This window comes from Natrix helvetica (assembly GCF_964273705.1).
Source record: "Natrix helvetica genome assembly, chromosome: 4".
Lineage (NCBI taxonomy): Eukaryota > Metazoa > Chordata > Lepidosauria > Squamata > Natricidae > Natrix > Natrix helvetica.
The window spans coordinates 163,596,611-163,619,692 of NC_138550.1; positions in this window are offsets into that span (position 1 = coordinate 163,596,611).

Below are 23,082 nucleotides of genomic sequence, written 5' to 3' on the forward strand. Positions count from 1 at the left end.
TGGTTAGAGTGAAGTATTGCACGCTACTTCAGCTGACTGCTAGCTGCTGTTTGCCAGTTTAAATCTCACCAGGCTCAAGGTTGACTCAGCTTTCCATCCTTCCAAGGTGGGTAAAATGAGGACCCAGATTGTTGGGGGCAATGTGCTGATTCTGTAAACCGCTTAGAGAAGGCTGTAAAAGCACTATGAAGTGATATATAAGTCTAAGCACTATTACTAGTTAGAGTTTAGCAGTGTGTCAGTGAAATATGAAGCTCCTGAAAATGTTGATTTGTGGTTGGAGAGCCGCTTCTCAGCAATATTTCTTCTTCTAAGGAGTTTGAAGCCTCAACACTGTTTAGCTAAATAGGCACTGGAATGACAGCTCATTTCAGAGGGGAAAAAGCTTCTTAAACTGGGGGGAAAATGGAGCTCCTACTAAGATTAAGGAAATCTCCTAACACTTCTCATTCTGAGTTATTCTATTTTTCTTCCTACATCTCTCTGTGACAACGGAGGCGTTTACAAAATGTAAGTGTAGAGTTTAATTATCATCATGATTAGCAATCATCTAAGTTTTCTCAGTGGATGCTAGGACTAAAGGTTACTTCCTATACAGATTGCAAGAAATTGTACTTTATTCCTGATGGATCTGCTTTCCCCCCCTTCTCTCACTATTTGAAAGTTTTTAAATTGGGCGCTGCATTCTACAGGCACTGTGTCATCCCCAAAATGGCAATGTTTTTCATCTTCTCCTAGCAGATGCTCGGTTGCTCAGTGGTTAGAGTGCAGTACTGCGGGCTACTTCTGCTGACTGCCGGCTGACTGCAAATTTGGCAGTTCGAATCTCACCAGGCTCAAGGTCATTTGGAAAGTACCTGTGAAAATTTTGGTAGCACGAGTCAGTTTGAAATTCTCAAAAGGGTGCTATAAATGTAATGAGGTTTTGCTGATCAGAATGCTATCCCCATGCAATGAACAGTAAGCTTTCATTGATAGGGTCCTATTAAGCAAAGCAGGGCAGGGTCCTTGTTTGAAAAGGTGATGGGAAGTGATGGATCCCTCTGATGGAGTGCGGGTTGCAAGAGAGTAACATTTCCAACCCAAAGAATGTCAAAGGGATGTAGCAAAAAAATATCAAGCTGCATTTATTTGTTCATGTCCAATTCTTGCAGATAGCATCTCCTCAGGTGCATTTCGTGATATGCAAAAGAGAAGTGTCTGCTTGATAGATAGATGGATGGATGGATGGATGGATGGATGGATGGATGGATGGATGGACGGAGGGGTGGGTGGGTGGGTGGGTGGATGGATGGATGGATAGATAGATCTAGATAGATAGATCTATAGATAGAGCTAGAGAACTAGAGAGAGAGAGAGAGACAGAGACAGAGAGAGACAGAGACACACAGAGAGAGATGATAGATAGATAGATAGATAGATAGATAGATAGATAGATAGATAGATAGATAGATGATAGATAGATAGATAGATAGATAGATAGATAGATAGATAGATGATAGATGATAAATAGATAGGTAGGTAGATAGATAGACAGACAGACAGACAGACAGATAGATAGATGATAGATAGATAGATAAAGATAGATAGATAGATAGATAGATAGATAGATAGATAGATAGATAGATAGACAGACAGACAGACAGACAGACAGACAGACAGACAGACAGATAGATACTCACACCACTCTATAGTGCTTTATAGTCCTCTCTAAGCAGTATACAGAGTCAGCATATTGCCCCCAACAATCTGGGGCCTCATTTTACCAACCTTGGGAGGATGGAAGGCTGAGCCTTGTCAAGATCGAACTGCTGGCAGTCGACAGAGTTAACCTGCAATACTGCACTTTAACCAGTGCAGCACCACGGCTCTTCTTACAGGACCTTCTCCCATTCCTCTCAATTGCGCCTACCCATATGGAGTCAAGATACAAAGGATTATGAATGATTTTAGCAAGGAAATGTTGAACAAACTTTTCATAACTGCCTAAAGGGAAAAAATTTCCTCCACCATCCCCTACAAAATGCATCCCCCAAATAAAAGTTTGGGCCAACATTATAATAATATACTGTATTAAGATTAAAAAAAAAAGTATTGATGCTTTGCTGCACGTAGCAACACAGTGTAGGCTAATTTTGACTTACTGTATGTCAATATTAAATGATACTCCTTCCTTTTTTAATCACATAAGCAAGAGCTTGCCTTAAAGGATAGTTTAGCTTTTGTATTAATGTACTCCCCAGGTAACTTAATATTTGATGTGATATTTAATTGGCACTTGGTCAAGGACTATTTTACATCTCTACACAATTTCAAACTGAAGTAGAAACTTACTGTACGCAGAAAACACAAGGCTACACTACCAGAAGAATTAACATTCTGCAATTGCACGAGTTATTCTCACATCTTCAACTGTTCCATTTGGCTTCCAAATACACAAACACTAAGGTACATTCTGAGTGAACAGATAGAACTTATATGACTGCAATCTTGGGTTTGTTTTTTTTGTTTTTTTGCCTCAGACGGCAAGCCTTGAGTCACCTAAGCTGAGGGACTTACCATTTCTTTCTTTATTTGCTAGGCTTTTATCCCATCTTTATTGCTTTATAAGTAACTCAAGGCAGGGAACATACATATTATTCCTTCCTCCTGCTATTTTCCCCACAATAATAAACCTATGAGAGATGGGTTGTACTGAGAGAGTGAATGGCCCAAAGTCACCCAGCTAACTTTGATGTCTAAGGCAGGACTAGAATTCACAATCCTTTGATTTTTAGGTCACCACCTTAACTACTACACTATACTTCACTTGCTAGAGCAGTCGCAAGGTCTTCTCCTTCTCCTTCTCCTCCTCCTCCTCCTTCTTCTCCTTCTCCTCCCTCAGTGTTATGCAAGCAGCAGGATGCTATAAAAATTATGCTGGTGCTCTCTCCACCCAAATTTGCTCTGAGCAAAAGTAGTGCCCAAGCATTTTTCTTTAAATGAATACATCGTATATTAAACTAAAAGCTGCAGCAAACTATTTATGCTCCAGTAATGGGGGTTTTTCTCCTAATCAAAGTAGACTTCAGGAAGAATGAGAATTTGGGCCAAACGAAAGAAGCAATAAAGGAATAGGGGGGGGGGGGGAGAGAATGTGTTGAAGGATTTCAGACAGCAGAATATTCAAGAGATTCCCAACAAATGCTCAGTCATAGTTCACAAGGCCATCTGGTTTCTTTCACATATACAAATACTTTGGCCACCTAATGAGACTCACTGGAGAAGAGCCTCACACTGGGAAAGATGGAGGGCAAAAGAAGAAAGGGACGGCAGAGAATGGCTGGATGGAGTCACCGAAGCAGTCGGCGTGAGCTTAAATGGACTCCGGGGGATGGTAGAGGACAGGAAGGCCTGGAGCAACGTTGTCCATGGGATTGCTGTGGGTCAGACACGACTTCGCAACTAACAACAACAACTTCCTAACTTTGTGTCCCTCACCTTACATCTTGTTTTATTTATTTTATTTATTTATTTCTTGGATTTTTAAACCGCCCCCTCTCCCAAAAAGGGACTCGGGGCGGTGTACAGTCAGTGCATAAAATACAGACATAACAATAAAATACATTTAAAATACATTAGAGGGGGAGATAGACTGTACAAGAAATAAATACCTAAAAACATCCCAATTAAAACCCCAAACCCAATTAAAATAAATCCCCGGGAGGTAAAACTAAGAAAGTGCCAGGCCAGCTGATTGAAATAGGTGAGTCTTTAACTTTTGACGGAAGGAACGGAGGTCAGTGGTAGTTCGAATATCAGGGGGGAGGTCGTTCCAGAGGGTTGGGCCCATCACAGAGAAGGACCTACTCCTAGGTGTCGCCCGCTGGCATTGCCTAGCGGACGGCACCAGGAGGAGCCCCTCCCTGTGTGAGCGGATAGGTCGCAGGGACGAGTGTGGTAGGATGCGACCTATCCGCTCACCTTACATCTGTGTCTTACATTTTTCCTACCCAGATGCATTACATTGAATTTCTTCCTCTAAAGTTCCATCAACTCATTTCAACCTGTTGCTGGAATCTTTTGCCGATAATGAAATATATCCTGCCCGCTTAATTTAAATGGACTGGATTATCAGTTAACCACTCCCGAGAATGCTTCTCTCCTTCGTTTCAACAATTAAAAAAGCCTCTTCTTCACTTATCAGGTTTGTGATGAATTATTTTATGATGGTTTGAGTGAATTAATCCTCACGATAGACCATAATTGTTGGCTTCAAAAGACTGTGGTTGAGTTCATTCTTAGAGCTAAATCACATTTCTGCATGATGGCTTAGCACAATGCAGGAACCACACAAGCTTCCTTCGTCTAGGTAGGCTGAGATTTCTCTAGCAGCGAAATACTTGGGGTCTGTCAGATTACTAAACTGAAGTAAAATTAAAGAAAATGTGATAAAACATGACATAATTACGGTTTTTCTCCAAGGCATCATTCTCTGGAGAAAATGCAGGGATGGCATTTTTTTCCTTTGTCACGTAAGTGTGTATGTGTAAGAGAGAGAGAGAGTGTGTGTGTGTGTGTATGTGTGTGTGTGAGAGAGAGAGAGAGTGTGTGTGTGTGTGTGTGAGAGAGAGAAACAGAGAGACAGAGAGACAGAGAGACAAAGACAGTGAAAGAGAGACAGAGACGGGAAGAGAGAGAGAGAGAGACAGGGAGAGAGAGACAGAGACAGTGAAAGAGAGACAGAGAGAGACAGCGAGAGAGAGAGACAGAGAGACAGGGAGAGAGAGACAGAGACGGAGAGAGAGAGAGAGACAGTGAAAGAGAGACAGAGAGAGACACAGAGAGAGAAAGGGAGAGAGAGAGACACACACAGAGAGAAAGACAGGGAGAGAGACAAAAAGAGAGAGAAACAGAGAGAGATGAGAGAGAGGGGGGGGCAGAGAGAGATAGGGAGAGAGAGAGAAACACAGAGAGAAAGAGAGAGAGACAGGGAGAGAGAGAGACAGACAGACAGAGAGAAAGAAAGACAGAGATGGAGACAGAAAGACAGAGAGAGAGGGGGAGACACAGAGAGAGAGAGAGACAGACAGAGAGACAGGGAGAGTGGAGGGAGAAGGAAGAATGAGAGGTAATATTTATAGAACCAAGATTTATATTTGCCACTTGTTTCTTCTTATACAGCAAGAGATAATGTTATTTCTTCTGAATGTCACCATAGCCTTCCTACTCCGCAATTTAGGAAGGAAAACATGGGACATATCGCTAGCTGAGCTTTTGAATGACTATCATTAAAGCTGAGAAACCTGAAAGGGGATTTTTTTGCCCCCTTTCTTTCTCTCTACACAGCAACAACAATAAATTGCAGATAGCAACCACTCCATGGGAGAGCCAAGTACACACACACACACACACACACACACGTAACCTAGTCACTGCTAGGTCTAAAGTTTTTAGTGATTGCACACAATCAGGTCTCTGATAGCTTATGTAGCTGGAGAAGGAGTGAGGAGAGGAGATATTGGCAATGTCACCCCAGGTTTTCAGGAAAGAAACAACACATTCCAAAGAGGAACCCAAAACAAGAAATTGTGTGTGTGGGGAGGATAGAAAGATATAACAGAAAAACAGAGGTGGAAGGGACCTTGGAGGTCTTCTAGTTGAACCACCTGCTCAAGCAGGAGAACTTATACCAGGGGTGTCAAACTCAAGGCCCAGGGGGTGGGGGAAGGCACATCTCGACTTTAACTTTTGACAAAGGAGATTATTGTTAGAAATTATGTTTATATATAGCACCACAGAGCAAATAAAGAGCACAGTCACCATGTGCTTTACTGCTTAAATATTTTAACTGTAACAGGAATTAGGAAACTCTATTTAGAACAAAAGAGCACAGCGTATATACCAGCAGTGTCAAACTCAAGGTCTGAGGGCTGGATCCAGCCTGCAGGGTGCTTAGATGTGGTCCACGGGGCCACCCTGGAAACAGCGAAGGACCAGCCTCGGTGCCTCTGCCAGGAAAAACAGAGCTCGAGAGGATTGCAGGTGGCCCTCCGGAGCTCCATATTCACTGGCAGATGGTTGCAAGAGGCTGTCGCAGTCGAAAATGGAGCTCATGAGCCCGCTTCCACTGACAGAACATTTGGGCCACCACAGGCGCCCGCATCACGAGTGATGCTGAGCTGGCCACCCACCCTGGCCAGGCCCACCCCAGCATCCTGAGATCAGCCTTGACCCACAACTCTGAGGCCCTCAATGAAGTTGAGTTTGACACCCCTGCCTTATACTATTCCAGACAAATGGCTATCCAGTCTCTTCTTAAAAACTCTCCAGTGATGGAACACCTACAACCTCTGAAGGCAAGCTATTCAGGGTAACTACACTTTGCAGTCTCCCGGGGTATATCTATTATATACCCTGGAAGGGGAATGGAGGTTAAAACATGCAAAGAACAGTTGCTGGAATTGGGTACGTCTCATTTAATGAAAAGAAGGACTAGGGGTGACATGATAGCAAAAATCCAATATCTCAAGGGGTCTACACATGCGCCTGTGCACATTGGGAACATGCTCCAGCTGTTCTTCTACCCCACTGATCTCTGACTCCGAAGGAAGCTGGTAACATTCGGACAACCCTCATGCATCTCTGCTTCCAACGCAGAGCGTTTGTGAGAGCCTTCCCCAGGTTCCAGGACTGGTCCATGTTCCTCCCCAACCTCCTCACTGTCTGAGTCTGCTGACAGCTCTGCCACAACGGAGTCAAGATATTCTCCATAGCACCTGAGGGTAGGACAAGAAGCAATGGGTGGAAACTAATCAAAGAGATATCCAACCTAGAACTAAGGAGAACTTTCCGGACTGTGAGAACAATTGACCAGTGGAACAACTTGCCTCCAGAAGTTGTGAATGCTCCAACACTGGATGTTTCTAGGAAGAGATTTGATAACCATTTGTCTGAAGTGGTGTAGGGTTTCCTGCCTGAGCAGGGGCATTGGACTAGAAGACCTCCAAGGTCCCGTCCAATCCTGTTATTCTGTTAGTTTAGGCACCCTGCACTCTGCGTTACGGGGTGGCAAGCAGGGGTGGGCTGCTGGGGGTTTGCAGGGGTTCAGGAGAACCTCTAGCTAAGATTCCGTGCAGTTTGGAGAAGCCCCAAATCCCACTCCCGGCTGGCCCCACCCACCGCACACTGCCCCAGCCACCCAGGAGTCCCCAAGAGGCCTGTTTTGGATGCAGGTAAGCGCATGACACATGTGGATGTTCAGGGAGGGTAAAAATGGGTTTCCAGCCTCCAAATGGCACCGTTTTTGCCCTCCTGAAGGCTCAAAGAAAGTCTTGGGATGGCAAACACCCCCCCCCCCCGTGCGCCGTGGTGCAGGAGGCTGTTTAGGCCAGGCCCACCATGGCCACGTCCGCCCAGCAACTGGGTAGAGAACCCCTTGCTAAAAATTTTGAAGCCCACCCTTGGTGGCAAGCAACCGCAGAACTGAGCATGTCTTTATGATGTGTCATTCCAAAAAATCACCGACAAGTTGCCCAAAGTTAAGAAAAGAGTAGAGCAGGCCACGCTGTGTAAGAACACAACCTTTGTCGAATTACATTCTGTTCTGGGAAGAGGAAGAAGAAGGAGGAGGAGGAGGAGGAGGAGGAGGAGGAGGAGGAGGAGGAGGAGGAGGAGGAGGAGGAGGAGGAGGAGGAATATATATGCACTGCCTTTCTGCAATTTACATAATGGTGCTGCCATCTCATAAATATGCCCCTCTCTTTCCCCCAGGAGGCAACAATGGCACCTGATTGTATGTTGATTTATGGGAGACTTTTGCAGAAACATACTCCGGAATACTAGCTGAATAATAGTCTGTACAATTATTAGGCTTCTGGTTTTTACAACTTTTGGAAGAGATTGATTTCTGGTCATTCCCATCTCTGCTGGGTTTTAAGGCTGAGCCATGATGCAAACAGACTCTGCTATTTATCTGTGTGCCAAACTGCATCCTTGGACTGAATAATTCTAAACCACCAAGGAAGCCGACAGTGTTTTGCTTAGTAAATCACTTAACAGGGAGACCACACGGTTAAGTGTGACCTGGTTAAACAACATTTATTATCAGGTAAATATAGACAAGGCTTCCCAAGAGAAAGTCTAATTGTCTGTAAGAGAAACACGCTGTCAAGAGGCATTGAAACACAAATTGGGTAGGGAGCGATGGCGTGTTTAGGGGTACAGCAGAACAATGTCTTCTAAAACAGTGGTTGGTCCTGGAGAAAATTTTTGTGGACTGCAGAAAAAATTATTTGCATTTTTGATATTGCACTAAATCAGGGGTCCTCAAACTACGACCCCTGGGATGGATACATGCAATGAACGTTTGTGTTGGTGCAGAGGGTCTCTCCTCTCGGAGTCTTTTTGGGCAGGTCGGAGGGTGAGGCAGAAATTCCAACTTGAGGTCTGCTTCAGCTTCCTGGTGTGGGGCTTTGGGCGAAGGCTGGAATGAAGCACTTCTGATGGAGAAGAGCTGGAGGGCCTTGTTCCAATGGGACTGCATCATGGCCTGGAACTGGCTGACCATCTCAGCCCGCTGACCCTCCAGGCACCGGTACCTGGCCTTGCACTCCCACAGGTCTTCCCTCTGCTTGGAAAGCCTATGCTCATAGTCCTCAGTGAGGTGCTTCTGCTAAGCCACCTTCTCAATCAGATCCAATTTGAAATGAACGGTTTTACCAACTGTTTCTCTCTTTTTTTAAAATAATTTTTATTGTTTTTCTCTTTTCACCATATATTACAATCGTTATATCAACAGTTTGTACATTGTTACATCGTCTCATCTATACATGTTTCTCTCTCTTTACCATATATTACAGTCATTATGTCATCTTATCTATACATTTTTATGATATTTTACATATTTACCTACTTTTATATACTGTTTCTCATTGTGGCTTCTTAGCTCCAGCAATTGCTTCTTGTTGGGGCCCTAAGGAACCTGGGCAGCGAGGTGGGGGGGGCCTTCTGGGTGAGCGGGGGAGGCCTTTTTTTGCCCTCCCCAGGCTCCTAGAGAGAGCCTGGAGCCTGGGAGGGGTGAAAAATGGGTCCACCATGCCATCACGTGCCAAAAGCATGGGGAGCATGGGGGGGTCGCATGAGCATGCATGGGGAGAGGGTGCATAGAATTAGGGGTGTGGTCTCATGCATGCACCACCTCCCGAGCACTCCCCCCCCCGCTTTTGGCACACGATGGCAAAAAGGTTAGCCATCACTGGCACAGAGTTTCCTGCTTGAGCAGGAGGTTGGACTAGAAGACCTCTAAGAACCCTTCCAGCTCTATTCTGACCGGGAATGCTCACAATGATTTTTCCATTGACACAAAAGGCTGCAGAAGTTCTACTGATTAAAAGCAATTGTCCTGGCATTCACAGATATCTCCATTGAAAGAATGCTTTTTTAAAAAAACAAAAAACTTCACGAAACCAAAGGGGTCTTTTCAAGATCAGCACAGATCTTGTCCTTTTGTCCTTTTAAGTTGGTTGACGCTTTCTCTGAAATTAGCGTGTGGCTGCATGTTATTTCTCTCCTGCTTGCACCTTTTGTGGATAGCGCTCCCCATGGCTTCTCCGCCTGTTCTTTTTTTCAAGAGGGGAATATTAATATTTAAAGGTGGAGCGTTGTTCATTAAAAGTAGGATCGCTATTAGCACTCTTTTAATTTGTAATTATTTATCTTTCCTTTGTAAGTGGTAGTAATTAGGAAGGGAAGCAAGGGAGAACACTTTATTAGATTTGCTCACTTGAGCCGAGCGATGTGACGTTTCTCATGTGCGGTAGGACAACTGGATTATTAAGGTTTTATTAGACCGCCGAGTTAATTGTGACAAAAGTGCTTCCCTTTGGCTACTCCAATTTTGCTTCCAAGATCTGCCATTCACTTTCTCCATATGAAAATAAAGTCAGTGGTGGTTATGACTCACCGTACAATTTGCAGCAGGAAGTGTACATTTAAGCAAATCCACTTAGTCTAAAGGATGTAGAGCTTAGTCTAAAATTAGTCTATGTCAGGGATTACGTCTATTATATGTTTAGTGACTGCCATGCGCCAGCATATAACTTTTATGTACTGTTGTTGCTCTCCAGCCCCATCTAGTGGCCCAGAGCACGGGTGGGTTGCTGCCGGTTTTACTACCGGTTCACAACCCCCGTGCGTGTGTGCGCTGTTCAGTGTAAATTGTTCTTCGCCTATGCACAGAACAATTTACAGTGAACTGTGCACGCGCAGTCACTAAAACCAGTCAAATGTGTTTTTTTTCACAGACATGTGATCCAGTGCCCATGGGTGAATAGGAGAGGGGTGGTGGTGCAAGCTTGCAAAACAGTTGTCAGCTTGTAAAGTAGTGCGTTAAAAGGCTTTAAAAGGCTTTAAAAACGCTTTAAAAACAGTCTTTCAGATGTTTTTTCACATCCATGTCATCCCAGGGCCTGTGGGTGAGTAGGGAAGGGGCTGCTTTTAAAGTATCACTTTTAAAAGTGAGTGAGTGGGGGCCATGTTATTATGGAATTCTAGGAACTGACACGGAATTCCGGGATCAAACAGAAAAGGTTTATTGCGCAAGATTCAGTCGCAACACAAGAAGCAAAGACTGAACCCCGAAGGATTCCAATACAGTTACTATTATACATACTTTTGACATCTTATGATTGGTTACATTTCTGACAGCCCCCTTATCTCAACCCCCCCCCCCCCCCCCCCGTTGCTATGCTATAGAAGCTAAATAACGTGTGGCCCCTATCTAAGTAGGTCACAGGCTTCTTGCAAACCTATCTAAGTTTCCTGCCGTTATGTCTGCAGTTACAGGTGCTTGGCTATGTGTGACTTCCTGCTCTTATGATGTTTCCTCTTGCAAACTCTTACAAACATGCACCAATATAAAGTAAGTCACATATATTAAGATTCCTATTATCCCATATTATTCCATAATCCATCTTAATGTCTCCATGTCTCCTAGCCTTTTCAAAATCAGCTGAAGTTGGCTAGCACTAATTCCAATGCAACTGCAGTATAATGCCTGAAGGAGGATCCACCCACTGCTTCGATTCTTCCCATATATAAAGTACATCCACCAAATTGGTTGTTGAACAATTTTGGTAGATATCCATGTTTGTATATACACATGCACAAGTGTGGCAAAAAGCAAATCGGTTTGTGAATTCTCCTCCGCGATTAAAATACCTTTAGCCCTGTAATCCCAAATAAGCAGGCCCGCAATTTCCATTGAATTAGTAATATATTTTTGTAGGTTAAAATTGTCCTTCATTTTAAACATTGTATTATTTCATGGCTTTTTTGCACTACAAATGAAGAAATGGGCATTGTTCATAGAAATTTGTCCATGTTTTTTTTCTCCAAACTATATTCCAGCCCCCAACAGTCAGAGGGACCATTATCCTTCCCTAATTCACCATTGGAGGCTGGGTGTGTTTGTGTGTTAATTATTGCCTTCTCCTGCCTGCTTCCAATGTCTCTCAATGCCCACCTTGGGGGTTTTAGTTGCAGCCCTAATTGGTGCAGTTCTCAGTCTGGTTTATTTTGTGATCATCTAAAACATATGATCAGGAGTTCTTATGAAGGAAATCCTGTTTGTTTTATTCTTTTTTTTAATGGTCTATTCTAAGGATCTGAAGCTGCTGTTGTAAGGAAGTTAGGCAAATGGCAAGAAGGTTTGCACTATTTTTCCCCCTTTTGGGGGGGCGGGGGGTGTCTTAAGTAAATAGATTCCTTGGTTTGATCAAGTACAGCAAAGTCGAAGGCAAAATGGACTGCTAAATTGGCCATGCCCTCCCAGTCACATGACCACCTAACCACAACCACCTAGCCCATCCGCGCCCCCCCCCCCCCCGTGTGATGGACCATGAATCGGCCTCCTGTTCAAAAAGTTTGAGGATCCCTGGGCTAGGGATTACCATATATTTCGCAGTATAAGATGCACCGGAGTATAAGACGCGCCAAGATTTTGAAGAGTCAACTTTTTTTAAAAAAAAAGTTTTTTTCACTCTGAAGACCTCCCAAAAACGGCCTGTTTTTTGTGAAAATGGGCTCTTTTTTGTCAAAAAAAGGGCACACATAACCTTTAGGGGGGTTGATAGAGTGCTCCTGGGGGCTGGGGGAGGGGGCAAAAACGATCAAAGAATGGCCCATTTGTTTGCTCATTTTTGCCCTCCCCAGCCCCCAGGAGCACACTGGAAGCCTTCTAAAGGCTATGCAAAGTCATTTTTGCAAAGGGGGCAGGGTTTTGGGAGGCCAAAAATGCTGTATTCAGTGTATAAGACGCACCCAGATTTTCACCCTCTTTTTTTCGAGGGAAAAAGGTGCGCCCTATACTCTGAAAAATATGGTATATGATAGCCATCTTTCAGTACTTGAGGGGCTGTTACAGAGAAAAAGGAGTTCGCCTATTCTCCAATTTGGCTTCCCCAAAAAGCATGAAGCAGATTCCTGGTCCTGACAAAACCCCTTTTTATTAAATGAATGTGAATTCCTCTCATTCACATTCGGCCAAGGCCTGGCAAACAGTCTTTCAAAGGTGAATGTATGACCACCGACCTTATCTAGCTTGGAAAGCTGCCATGTAAATATTTTCCAAATGGAGTGCTGTGCAAGGAAAGACTTGGCACAGAGTCTCTGAGATTCACAGACAGATCTTCACACTCCTGAAATGAATGAACGAATTGTTTCCTCCAAAAGCCCATTCCCCTTTCGCTCCTCTTTTATTCTCTATGGGAGGGGCCATTTACTGTCCACCTGTGGCTTTTCTCCCAAGTCGACCCTGATTTCTGAGCTGTTCTTTTCTTCTGGCAGCTCTGCGCATGCGCACACTGGGAACAGGCTCCAGCTGTTCCTCTGCCTCACTGCTGTCTAGCTCCAAAGGCAGCTGTGAACTTTCAGACAGCCTTGGCCCCCTCTCTGCCTCTGACATAGAGCCCTCGTCCGAGCCTTCCCCAGCCTCCAGGACTGGCCGTGTTCCTCCCCAACCTCCTCACTGTCCGACTCTACTGCCAGGTCTGCTGGCCACTGGCAGGCCACAACAAAAGCACCTGAGAGCAGGACAAGAAGTAATGGGTAGAAGATTATTAAAGAGAGATTCAACCCAGAACTAAGGAGAAATTTCTTAACAGTGAGAGAACAATTAATCAGCGGAAAGCTTGCCTCGAACGTTATGAGTGCTCCATCACTGGAAGTCTTCAAGAAAAGACTGGACAGCTATTTGTCCAAAATTGTATAGGGTCTCCTCCTTGAGCAGGGCTCTAGACTAGAAGACCTCTAAGTTCCTTTCCAAACTTATTATTTTATGTTATAACCCTGTTGTTTTATGTCTCACCCATTGCACTTGTCCAAAATTTTTGAAAACCCTCTGAATCAGGTGGTCTTCAGTTTGCCTCTCTGGAGTGAATCTTTGTTACTCCTTGGAGGCCTGTGCATTATGCTAATCCAAAATTCCTTCCATATAAAACCCCATTAGAATTTAACTTCCCACAAGTAAAAAGCTACCTCCCAACAATTCACTGAGTGAGCTGTCCTCTGCTTCAGAAATTAAAGATGGCTTTTGTGTAACTGGAGCTGCAGGGGCAAAGATCAACATCTTTTGAAGAAGGAAGCTCTTTGTCTCCCTACTGTTCCTTTTTACACAAGTACTCACTGCCATGCCTTTTCTTCCGCTGGCTAACCTCTCAGCACATCTTAAACTTGGCAGAGGATGGGGAAACAGTCAGACCGAAGCAGGCCACAATGCCAGCGCTTCAAGATTGATTAGAACCTTGCAAAAGATGTAATTGTTTCCCCAGCTCTTGTAATAATGGTAATTTCATCACACTGTCAATCTTACCGCCTTTACTTGGGACTCGGCCAGTACAACTCGAGTCGAGGAACATATGCCATGTCATTAACCCGAGGTCACCTGCTTCTTCAGCTGTAGTTACCTGCAAGCATAGTCAAACTAAAGATGACAAGGTTAAGATCGGGTTCAAACCGACTGGACCAGATCGGAATGACAAGGCACAGTTTCCCAGCTGCGGATGAAGAGAGAATTAATATCGGATTTGAGATTTGGCTTGTCCAGTTCCTGCTGCTGAATTAATGCCTGGATTAAGGGTGATTTCTTGCCCCAATTTGAGGTCTACAGTATGTTTGCTCACATTAGCACTAGCAATGGCACTTAGGCTTATATAGTGCTTCACAGAATAATTTACGGAGTCAGGATAGGATAGGATAGGATAGGATAAGATAGGACAGGACAGGACAGGCTAGGGGAGTGGAGTGGAGTGGAGTGGAGAGGAGAGGAGAGGAGAGAAGAGAAGTGAAGAGAAGAGAAGAGAAGAGAAGAGAAGGGGTCTTGGAGGTCTTCTAGTCCAACCCCCTGCTCAGACAGGAAACCCTATACCATTTCCGACAAATGGTTGTCCAATCTCTTCTTAAAAACTTCCAGTGTTGGAGCATTCACATCTTCTGGAGGCAAGTTGTTCCATGGGCCAATGAGATTCAAACTGCTGAATTGCTGGCACTAGCCATTCATTATTCCTCTACTAGGTTCTTGAAAATCATACATTCATTCTCCTTTGGGTGAAGGAATTAAAATAGGTTGCTTTAAACTTGAGCCTAGTGACAAATTAAAAACACAGCTTTCTCTCTTAGGCTGAATATTATTTTTGAGATACAGTTGAAAGTTTACCACATAAATTTGATTCAGAGGAAGCCTGAACTATTTGAATAAGATGTTTAGATGTATATATAGATATACTGTATATGTATAGATTATTATTATTAGTAGTGTTAGCAATAGCACTTAGACTTATATACACTTTACAGTGCTTTTACAGCCCTCTCTAAGTGGTTTACAGAGTCAGCCTCTTGCCCCCAACAATCTGGGTCCTCATTTTACCCACCTCAGAAGGATGGAAGGCCGAGTCGACCTTGAGCCTGGTGAGATTCAAACTGCCAAATTGCAGGGAACTGGCAGTCGGCAGAAGCTGCCTGCAGTACTGCACTCTAACCACTGCGCCACCGAGACTCTATTAGATTTGATATTATGATGGTGATGATGATTATGGGGCTGGAGGCTAAACCATATGAAGAATGGTTATATAAATTGGGTATGAGTCTAGGGTTCCAGTCTAGTTAAAAGAAGGGTTAAGGAAGACATGATAGCAGTCCTACAATATCTAAGGGGCTGCCACAAAGAAGAGGGAGTCAACCTATTTACCAAAGCACCAGAAGGCGAAGACAAGAAACAATGGATGGAAACTAATCAAGGAGAGAAGCAACCTAGAACCAAGGAGAAATTTCCTGACAGTGAGAACAATTAACCAGTGGAACAGCTTGCCTCCAGAAGGTATGGATGCTCCGTCACTGGGGACTTTTGAGAAGAGACTGGACAATCTCTTGTTTGGAATGCTTTGGAGTCTTCTGCTTGTGCAGAGAGTTGGACTAGAAGACCTCCAAGGTCCCTTCCAACTTGGTTATTTTTTCCCTTCACCTCTCATGGCAAAGGAATTCTGCAACACCTAATAAAGTTAAATTACAATGTCCGGGACAATAGAAAGCAATTTTTTTTTGCAGATTACCTAATGGGACTTCAGCTTTTGCTACCACAAAACGTGGAAGGAAATATTTATGCTTCTCACTGTAGACACAAAAGTGTTTTTCTTAATTAAAAAAAAAACTTCATTTGTCACTTATTAACATATGGTGTCTTAAGTGCTAACACACACTACATGGATCTCTGCCCAGTTTATTTAGTAAATAAATACATTTATTTTACATTCACAGAGAGAAAGCAAAACCACGGGGAGGGTGAGGGGAATAAACTGACGTCTTTTTTCCTCAGTTTTCAAGAGAGATGAATGGGGAACCTATTTTACAGATTTTCTCCAGGATAAATCTTGGAGAAGATTCATAAAAAGGGTTCCTTCTTTGAAGACATGAGCTCCCGTCCTCTCCCTCAGCTCCTGCCGACCTAGCAGTTCGAAAGCATGCAAATGTGAGTAAATAAATAAGCACCAGGATAAAACGGGATGAATATTGCAACCAGTTTTGGTCACCACAGTGCAACAAAAAAAAATTGAGAGTTTGGAAAAAGTCGGAGAAGAGCAACTAAGATGATTAAAGGCCTGGAGACTAAAACATATGAAGAACAGTTGCAGGATTTGGGTTTGGTTAGTCTAGAGAATAGGAATGTGGTGGCTTATTGGCTAAGACGCTGAGCTTGTTGATCAGAAGGTCTGCAGTTCAGCGGTTCGAATCCCTAGCACCACGTAACGGAGTGAGCTCCCGTTATTTGTCCCAGCTTCTGCCAACCTAGCAGTTTGAAAGCACATAAAAAATGCAAGTAGAAAAATAGGAACCACCTTTGGTGGGAAGGTAGCAGCGCTCCTTAGGCCTTTGGCATTTAGTCATGCCGGCCACATGACCACAGAGACGTCTTCGGACAACGCTGGCTCTTTGGCTTAAAAACGAAGATGAGCACCGCCCCCTAGAGTCAGGAATGACTAGCACATATGTGCAGGGAATCTTTACCTTTAGTCTAGAGAAAAGAAGGACTAGAAGTGACATGATAGCACTGTTCCAATATTTGAGGAGCCACCATAGAGAAGAGGGGGGTCAACTTATTTTCCAAAGCACCAGAAGGCAAGAAACAATGGAGGGAAACTAATAAAGGAGAGAAGCAGCCTGGAATTAAGGAGAAACTTCCTAACAGTGAGGACAATTAACCAGTGGAACGTCTTGCCTTCAGAAGTTGTGGGTTGTCCTCCATCACTGTGTGGTTTTAAGAAGAGACTGGACTGCCACTTGTCTGAAATGGGATAAGTTCTCCTGTTGAACCGAGGGTTGGACTAGAAGACCTCCAAGGCCCCTTACAGTTTTATTCTGATCAATTGTACCACTTCAGTGGAAAAGTAACAGCGCTCCATGCAGTCATGCTGACCACATGGAAATGTCCTCTGAAAGGGCTGGCTCAACAACCTTGAAACGGAGGCAAGCACTGCGCCTATAGTCGACAACAACTAGCAGAGTAAAATCCACAGGGACTTCTTTACCTTTACCTCCAAGAAGACCGATGTATTAATTTGGTCATCACTCCCAACTTAAAGATGGAGCTTTTTTTTTTCCCCCATCAGATTTGGCCCCATTGTCATGCCTTCTCACCTCGGCTGGAGTTCTAAGCAGTTCAGTTTCCAATAAACACTTACGCACCCACATACGTGCACCCACACATAAGCACACTGAGAAACCGAAAGTCAATAAAAGAAGCCACTGTTTCTTTTAGAGAACAGAAAACAGGTGTGCTCTGGTTATTAGTGTTCAGAAATAAAGCATTAAAAGAGAAAAGAAAATAACCCGATACAATTCTGTTTGGATGCAGTCAGAATAACATTTAAGCCGAACGGCAATCTGAGGGCTGAGTCTCGTCTTGAAATTCTAACAACTTTCACACAATCCCGTCTCTGTGTGTGAAGGCATCTTTCCTAAAGTCTCTTTTCAATTGGCCTCCAGAAGTTGCACTTTAAAGCATAAATGGCTGACCCCTTCTTCCAGGGGATCAAATCAAATCCATACCTTTGGATTGCCACTTCCAGATCTCTCCCTTGATTTCTGTCCTCTGTCACCAGTGGACCTTTAGAGCTACTTCCATTGTTCTCTTCTTTTCACCACTCTCACTGCTTGTCCTGGTTCCCTCAGCCACAATCTATGGCTAATCTGCTACTCACTTCCTTGCTGGTTCCCCAGCCACAATCTCTAACCATCCTGCTATCAACATCTATGTTGACTCTTCAGTTAATATCTCCAGCCAACCTGCTATTTGTTAGATTCGTATTGAGGAGACTGAGGCAGCTGTCAGTTCAACAGATTTATTAATTAGAACAGGCTGACAGGAACGAACAGAACGCGAGCCGTCTGACAGCTATTTATACTTGCAGCTGTCAGACGGCGAACCAATAGGAACTTGTCAATTCTCCCGCCGGCTGGAGCGCGCGCCTGGACCAATCAGAGGGCTTCCCTGAACGCCCTCTGCTGACCAGGCTCAACAGTACTCAACAGAGGTGGTGCTGGCCATAGGGAAGAGCTCAACCCATTTCGACCAGGCGGCCACAATGACAAGGAAGGAGTGACCATCAAGAGGACCCATGAAGTCGATATGCAATCGACTCCATGGGGCCATAGGTAACTCCCATTCCCGGGGTGGAGAGGTAGGAGGGGCAGCTTGCACACGCTGGCAGGCAGAGCAGCCCTGAACGTAGGTGGTGATGTCCGCGTCCATGGACGGCCATCAGACATATCCGCGGCCAAGAGCCTTCATACGGACGATGCCTGGGTGGCCGTCATGGAGGCGAGACAGCACAGTGCTGCGCAGCGAAGAAGGAATGACGACGCGGGAGCCCCAGAGAAGGCAATCCTGCATGACGGACAGCTCCAAACGGCGGCGGAAGAAAGGCAGGAGGAGGGGGTCTGCAGAGTATGCCGTCCATCCACGAGTTACGGTGGCCATAGCGCGGAGGATTACGGGGTCGGTGCGGGACGCCTGAGCTATGTCCGTGACGGACATAGGCAGGGAGAGGTCAGCAATGAGGGAGACCGCGTGCGTAGGAGCCGGGTCTTCAATAGGAAGAGGGAGGGGGCAGCGGCTCAAGGCGTCAGCATGGGCAATGTGGCCGCCGGGCTTATAAGAAAGGATGTAGGAATAGGAGGAAAGAAATTCCAACCAGCGGGACATGCGGGGGGACAAAATGGGGGGGGGGGTGGGCCGGTCCCGGGCAATGATGCCGAGGAGTGGCTTATGGTCGGTCACAAAAGAGAAGGGCCGTCCGTAGAGGTAGTGGTGGAAGCGTTTTACCCCCGCAACGGCAGCCAGCGCCTCCTTTTCAAGCTGGCTGTAATTGCGCTCAGGCTTTGATAAGGTGCGGGAGTAAAACGCTATGGGACGTTCAGAGCCATCAGGGAATGCATGGCTAAGGACGGCGCCCACCCCAAAAGGAGAGGCGTCACAGACTAAGGTCAGCGGAAGGGACTTGTCATATTGGGCGAGGACTGGAGGAGCTGTGAGGGAGCGTTTGACAGCCGCGAGCGCTTGCGCCTCGCGGCTAGTCCAACTCCACGGGGCTGCGGAGTCTAGAAGGCGGTGGAGGGGTTCGGCCAGGGAGGCTTTGTGGGGAATGAAAGAGGCATAGAAATTGAGTAGCCCCAGGAAGGCTTGCAGCTCCGTCTTGTTGGTAGGTGTGGGGGCAGCTAAGATGGCTTCCAGTTTGGTAGGGTCGGGGTGGATGCCCTCAGCATCAATGCGGTAGCCTAGAAAGGTTACGGCAGGAACCCCCAGTTGACATTTGGTTGCTTTTAAGTGGAGCCCCGCAGCGCGGAACCGCTGCAGGACAACGCACAACGTCCTAACGAGCCCCACTGCGTCGGGGGCTGCAATTAAGACTTCGTCGAAGTACGGTGTGACCCCGGGAATGGCATGGAGCAGGCGCTCCATTAACCCTTGAAAGATTCCCGGGGCGACACTGACGCCGAACTGCAAGCGGCGGCATTTGAATGCCCAGCGGTGGGTAACTATGGTCTGCGCAAGCGCGGTGGGCTCATCCACGGGCAGTTGCTGATACGCCTGCGCGAGATCTAGTTTGGCGAAAATGCGCCCTTTGCCTAGTGAATGCAGTACATGCTGCACCACGGGCACAGGGTAGGGGTGCGATTGTAAGGCTTTGTTCAAAGTTGACTTAAAGTCCGCGCAGATCCTTATGGATCCGTCGGACTTTAAGGGCACAACTATTGGCGTCTCCCATGGGGAGAAATCCACAGGTTCGAGAATGCCCTGGCTGATGAGCTTATCAAGCTCCGCGTCCACCTCGGCTTTAAGAGCCAGCGGCAGGCGATGGGCTTTTAGGCGGATGGGTGCGATGGAGGGGTCGAGGTTAAGAGAAATGGGGGAGCCGGTGTAGCAGCCGAGGGAGGGATCGAAAACGTCAGCAAAATCGGTAAGGAGAGAAGAAAGAGACGTAGAGGAGGGAAGAGGAGAGGGAAGGAGAGAGTGTACCCCAGCGATTGAGAGACCTAGCGCCCTAAACCAATCCAAACCTAACAATGAGGATAGAGGGTTTTTTACAATTAGGAGGGGTAGAATGGCATTTCGGGAGCCGTAGGTTATGTTAAATGTCCCACATCCTAGTAAGTCAATGGGGTTCCCCTGATAGTCACGGAGGCGACAGTCTGGGGGAGCAAGGGAGGTGCGCCGGACTGCTGGCAGCAAGGAGTGGAAGATGTCCCAGGACATGATAGATCGAGCTGATCCCGTGTCCACCTCCATTGAGGTAGGCACTTCCTCAATGAAAACGGGGAGATGCAGCTTACCTCGGCCCTCCACAGAGGAAGAGGCCGAGTCAACCAGCCATTCTGGGAACGCTGCGGAAGGGTCGCCAACGGTGAGGGAGTTTTGGTGACGGGCAGGCAAACGGGCTGGAGCACGGGGCGGCTGAGGAGGTTGCTGTGGAGAACGAAGGTCAGGAGGCGTGGAGCGGCACACGGCGGCCAGGTGTCCCTTCCTGCCGCATTGGTGGCAGAGAGCTGCTCGGAAGCGGCATTGGGAGCGGAGGTGGCGGCCGCCACAGCTGAGGCTAGGACGTCCATCCCTGGTAGACAGCGACTGCAGGCGGTCGATGGTCTGGTCGACCTCGGTGCGGAACGAGGAGGCAGTAGAAGGAGCATAGGTGGTAGGGGGTGCCGCATAGGGTGAAGGCGGCACATAGGCAGCGTGAGGGTGCTGGCTTAGGTGGCTGAAATCTGGGGTGGATTGGTCAGCCATTTCGTAGGCTCTGGCATCGTCTACCGCGATCTTCAAGGTGAGCTCAGGTCGAGCCAAAATGCGGCGATGTAGCTTGACGTCGCGGAGACCATAAATGAATTGTTCGAGCAGCGCCTTTTCGAGGTCGCTGAATTCGCAAAGGCTCACCTCCGCGCGGAGTGCAGCAACATATTGGGCGATCGTCTGGCCCTCCTTTTGTATGCAGCGACGGAAATATTGCCGCCGGGCAAAGCGAGATGGCGCGGGCTCGTAATGATGCTTGAGGCGAATCATCAGTTCATCCCACGGCAGGGAGTGGGCAGGTTCAGGCGCAGCAAGGGCCCGTGCTGTGGCAAACATCTCAGGCCCGCAGTAATTTAGGAAGATGCCGCGTTTACGCTCTTGAGAGAGGCTGATAAGGTCATGGGCTATGAGGAAGCACTCGAAACGTTCGAGGAACGCTTCCCAAGCCTCAGCCTCTGGTCAGAACGGCGAGAAAGCGGCGTTAGTGGCCATTGGCAGCACTACGTATGGGTCCGTGTCGCCCGTCCTCGTCGCCAGTGTTAGATTCGTATTGAGGAGACTGAGGCAGCTGTCAGTTCAACGGATTTATTAATTAGAACAGGCTGACAGGAACGAACAGAACGCGAGCTGTCTGACAGCTATTTATACTTGCAGCTGTCAGACGGCGAACCAATAGGAACTTGTCAATTCTCCCGCCGGCTGGAGCGTGCGCCTGGACCAATCAGAGGGCTTCCCTGAATGCCCTCTGCTGGCCAGGCTCAACAGTACTCAACACTATTCACGTCCTTGCTGACTCCTGAGTCACAATCTGTAGCCAATCCATCAGTGGTGGCTTCCGGATCCCGGCGTTGCCCACATGGACCCAAACAGTGCATGCACGCATGTGTGCAGCACGTGCATGCATCCTAGCTGCTGGCAACACTTCCGTAAGCCTCCGCGACACTCCAGCTGCTCAGTGGAGCATCATGCAGGCGCTGTACATGCCATGTGCCTGCTCGGAAGCGCCAAAGGCTTTAAAGAACAGGTAAAGAGCTAGGGCGGCCGGGTGGGCCCTCCAGAGCACCATACCGGAACAGTACCCGGTGCTCTGGGAAGGCTCCTGTACACCCGTACCGGGGCGTACTGGCTGCAACCCACCACTGCAACCCGTATTCACTTCATTGTTGGTTCCCTAGCCACAATCTCTAATTACCCTGCTGTTCACATCCTTGTTGACTCTTCAGTTACGATCTTTAGCCACTCCACTACTCACTTCCTTTCTGGTTCCCTCACAAACTCTATCCAATCTGCTATTCACTTTCTTGTTATCATGTGCAGCATGGTCATGATGTTTTGTTTCTGCTAGAGCAGAAGCGTCCAGGACAAGGAGTTCTGTCGGGCCACTGGGGAGCTCTCACCCTTCGAGCCCCAGAATTGCTCCTGGGGGTCTAGGGGGGCTCTACTCTTGCCCGGCTGCTCACCTCCCCCTCTTTTCCCAAAGGGAGAGTTTTCAAGCAGCTAGACAGCTGATTTATGTTCTTCTTGCAGCTTAAGTCAGTCACGGGACTGGTGTTCCCAGAGGAGTGTCCTTCAATGCCTACGGTGCCACTGGAAGATGTACCATATTTTTCAGCGTATAGTTTTGGGGGGAGGAAAATAATAATAAGAAAAATCTGCCGGAGATCACTTCCAGTTCCTGCTGGCGACGGACGTGCTCTCCACTGATCATCTCCTCGGTTGGCTCCGTAAGGAGCACAGGGGGCCTTGGAGGGGTCTCCTACCGAAGGGCAGCTCGTTGAAAGCCCCTGGAAGCGGCAGCAGCTAGTGGGGGTGTTTTCAGCTTCGCCTAGAAGCTGGGGAGCGAAGGGGGGGTTTGGGACAGCTTCGGGCTGTCCGCCCTTTCGCCGAATGGGCTCCAGGAGGAAGGAGTTTATCCAAGGAAGAGCTGCTGAATGCTGGCGGTGGGGGAGCCTTCCTGATCTCCTTAATCATTATTAAAGGATAAGCAACAGACTACTGTAAGTTCGTGTTCAACTTATTTGAAACTGAAGATTAGAGGGGGGTGTTTCTTCTCTTTACCCTCCCCCCCTTGGATTAAGTGGCATTTGAAATATTTCTCTCTATATTGGAATGGAGAGAGAACAAAGGCTGACTCGTCACTTGAACTAACTATGTGAGAAAGATCACTATCACAATTGCAAGAGATTATTGCTGAGCTGTCTTTTTTTTTAAAAAAAGCTTTATGGAGATCTCCGTTCTTCTCCCTGTGAAAGGAGGAGCCAAGATGG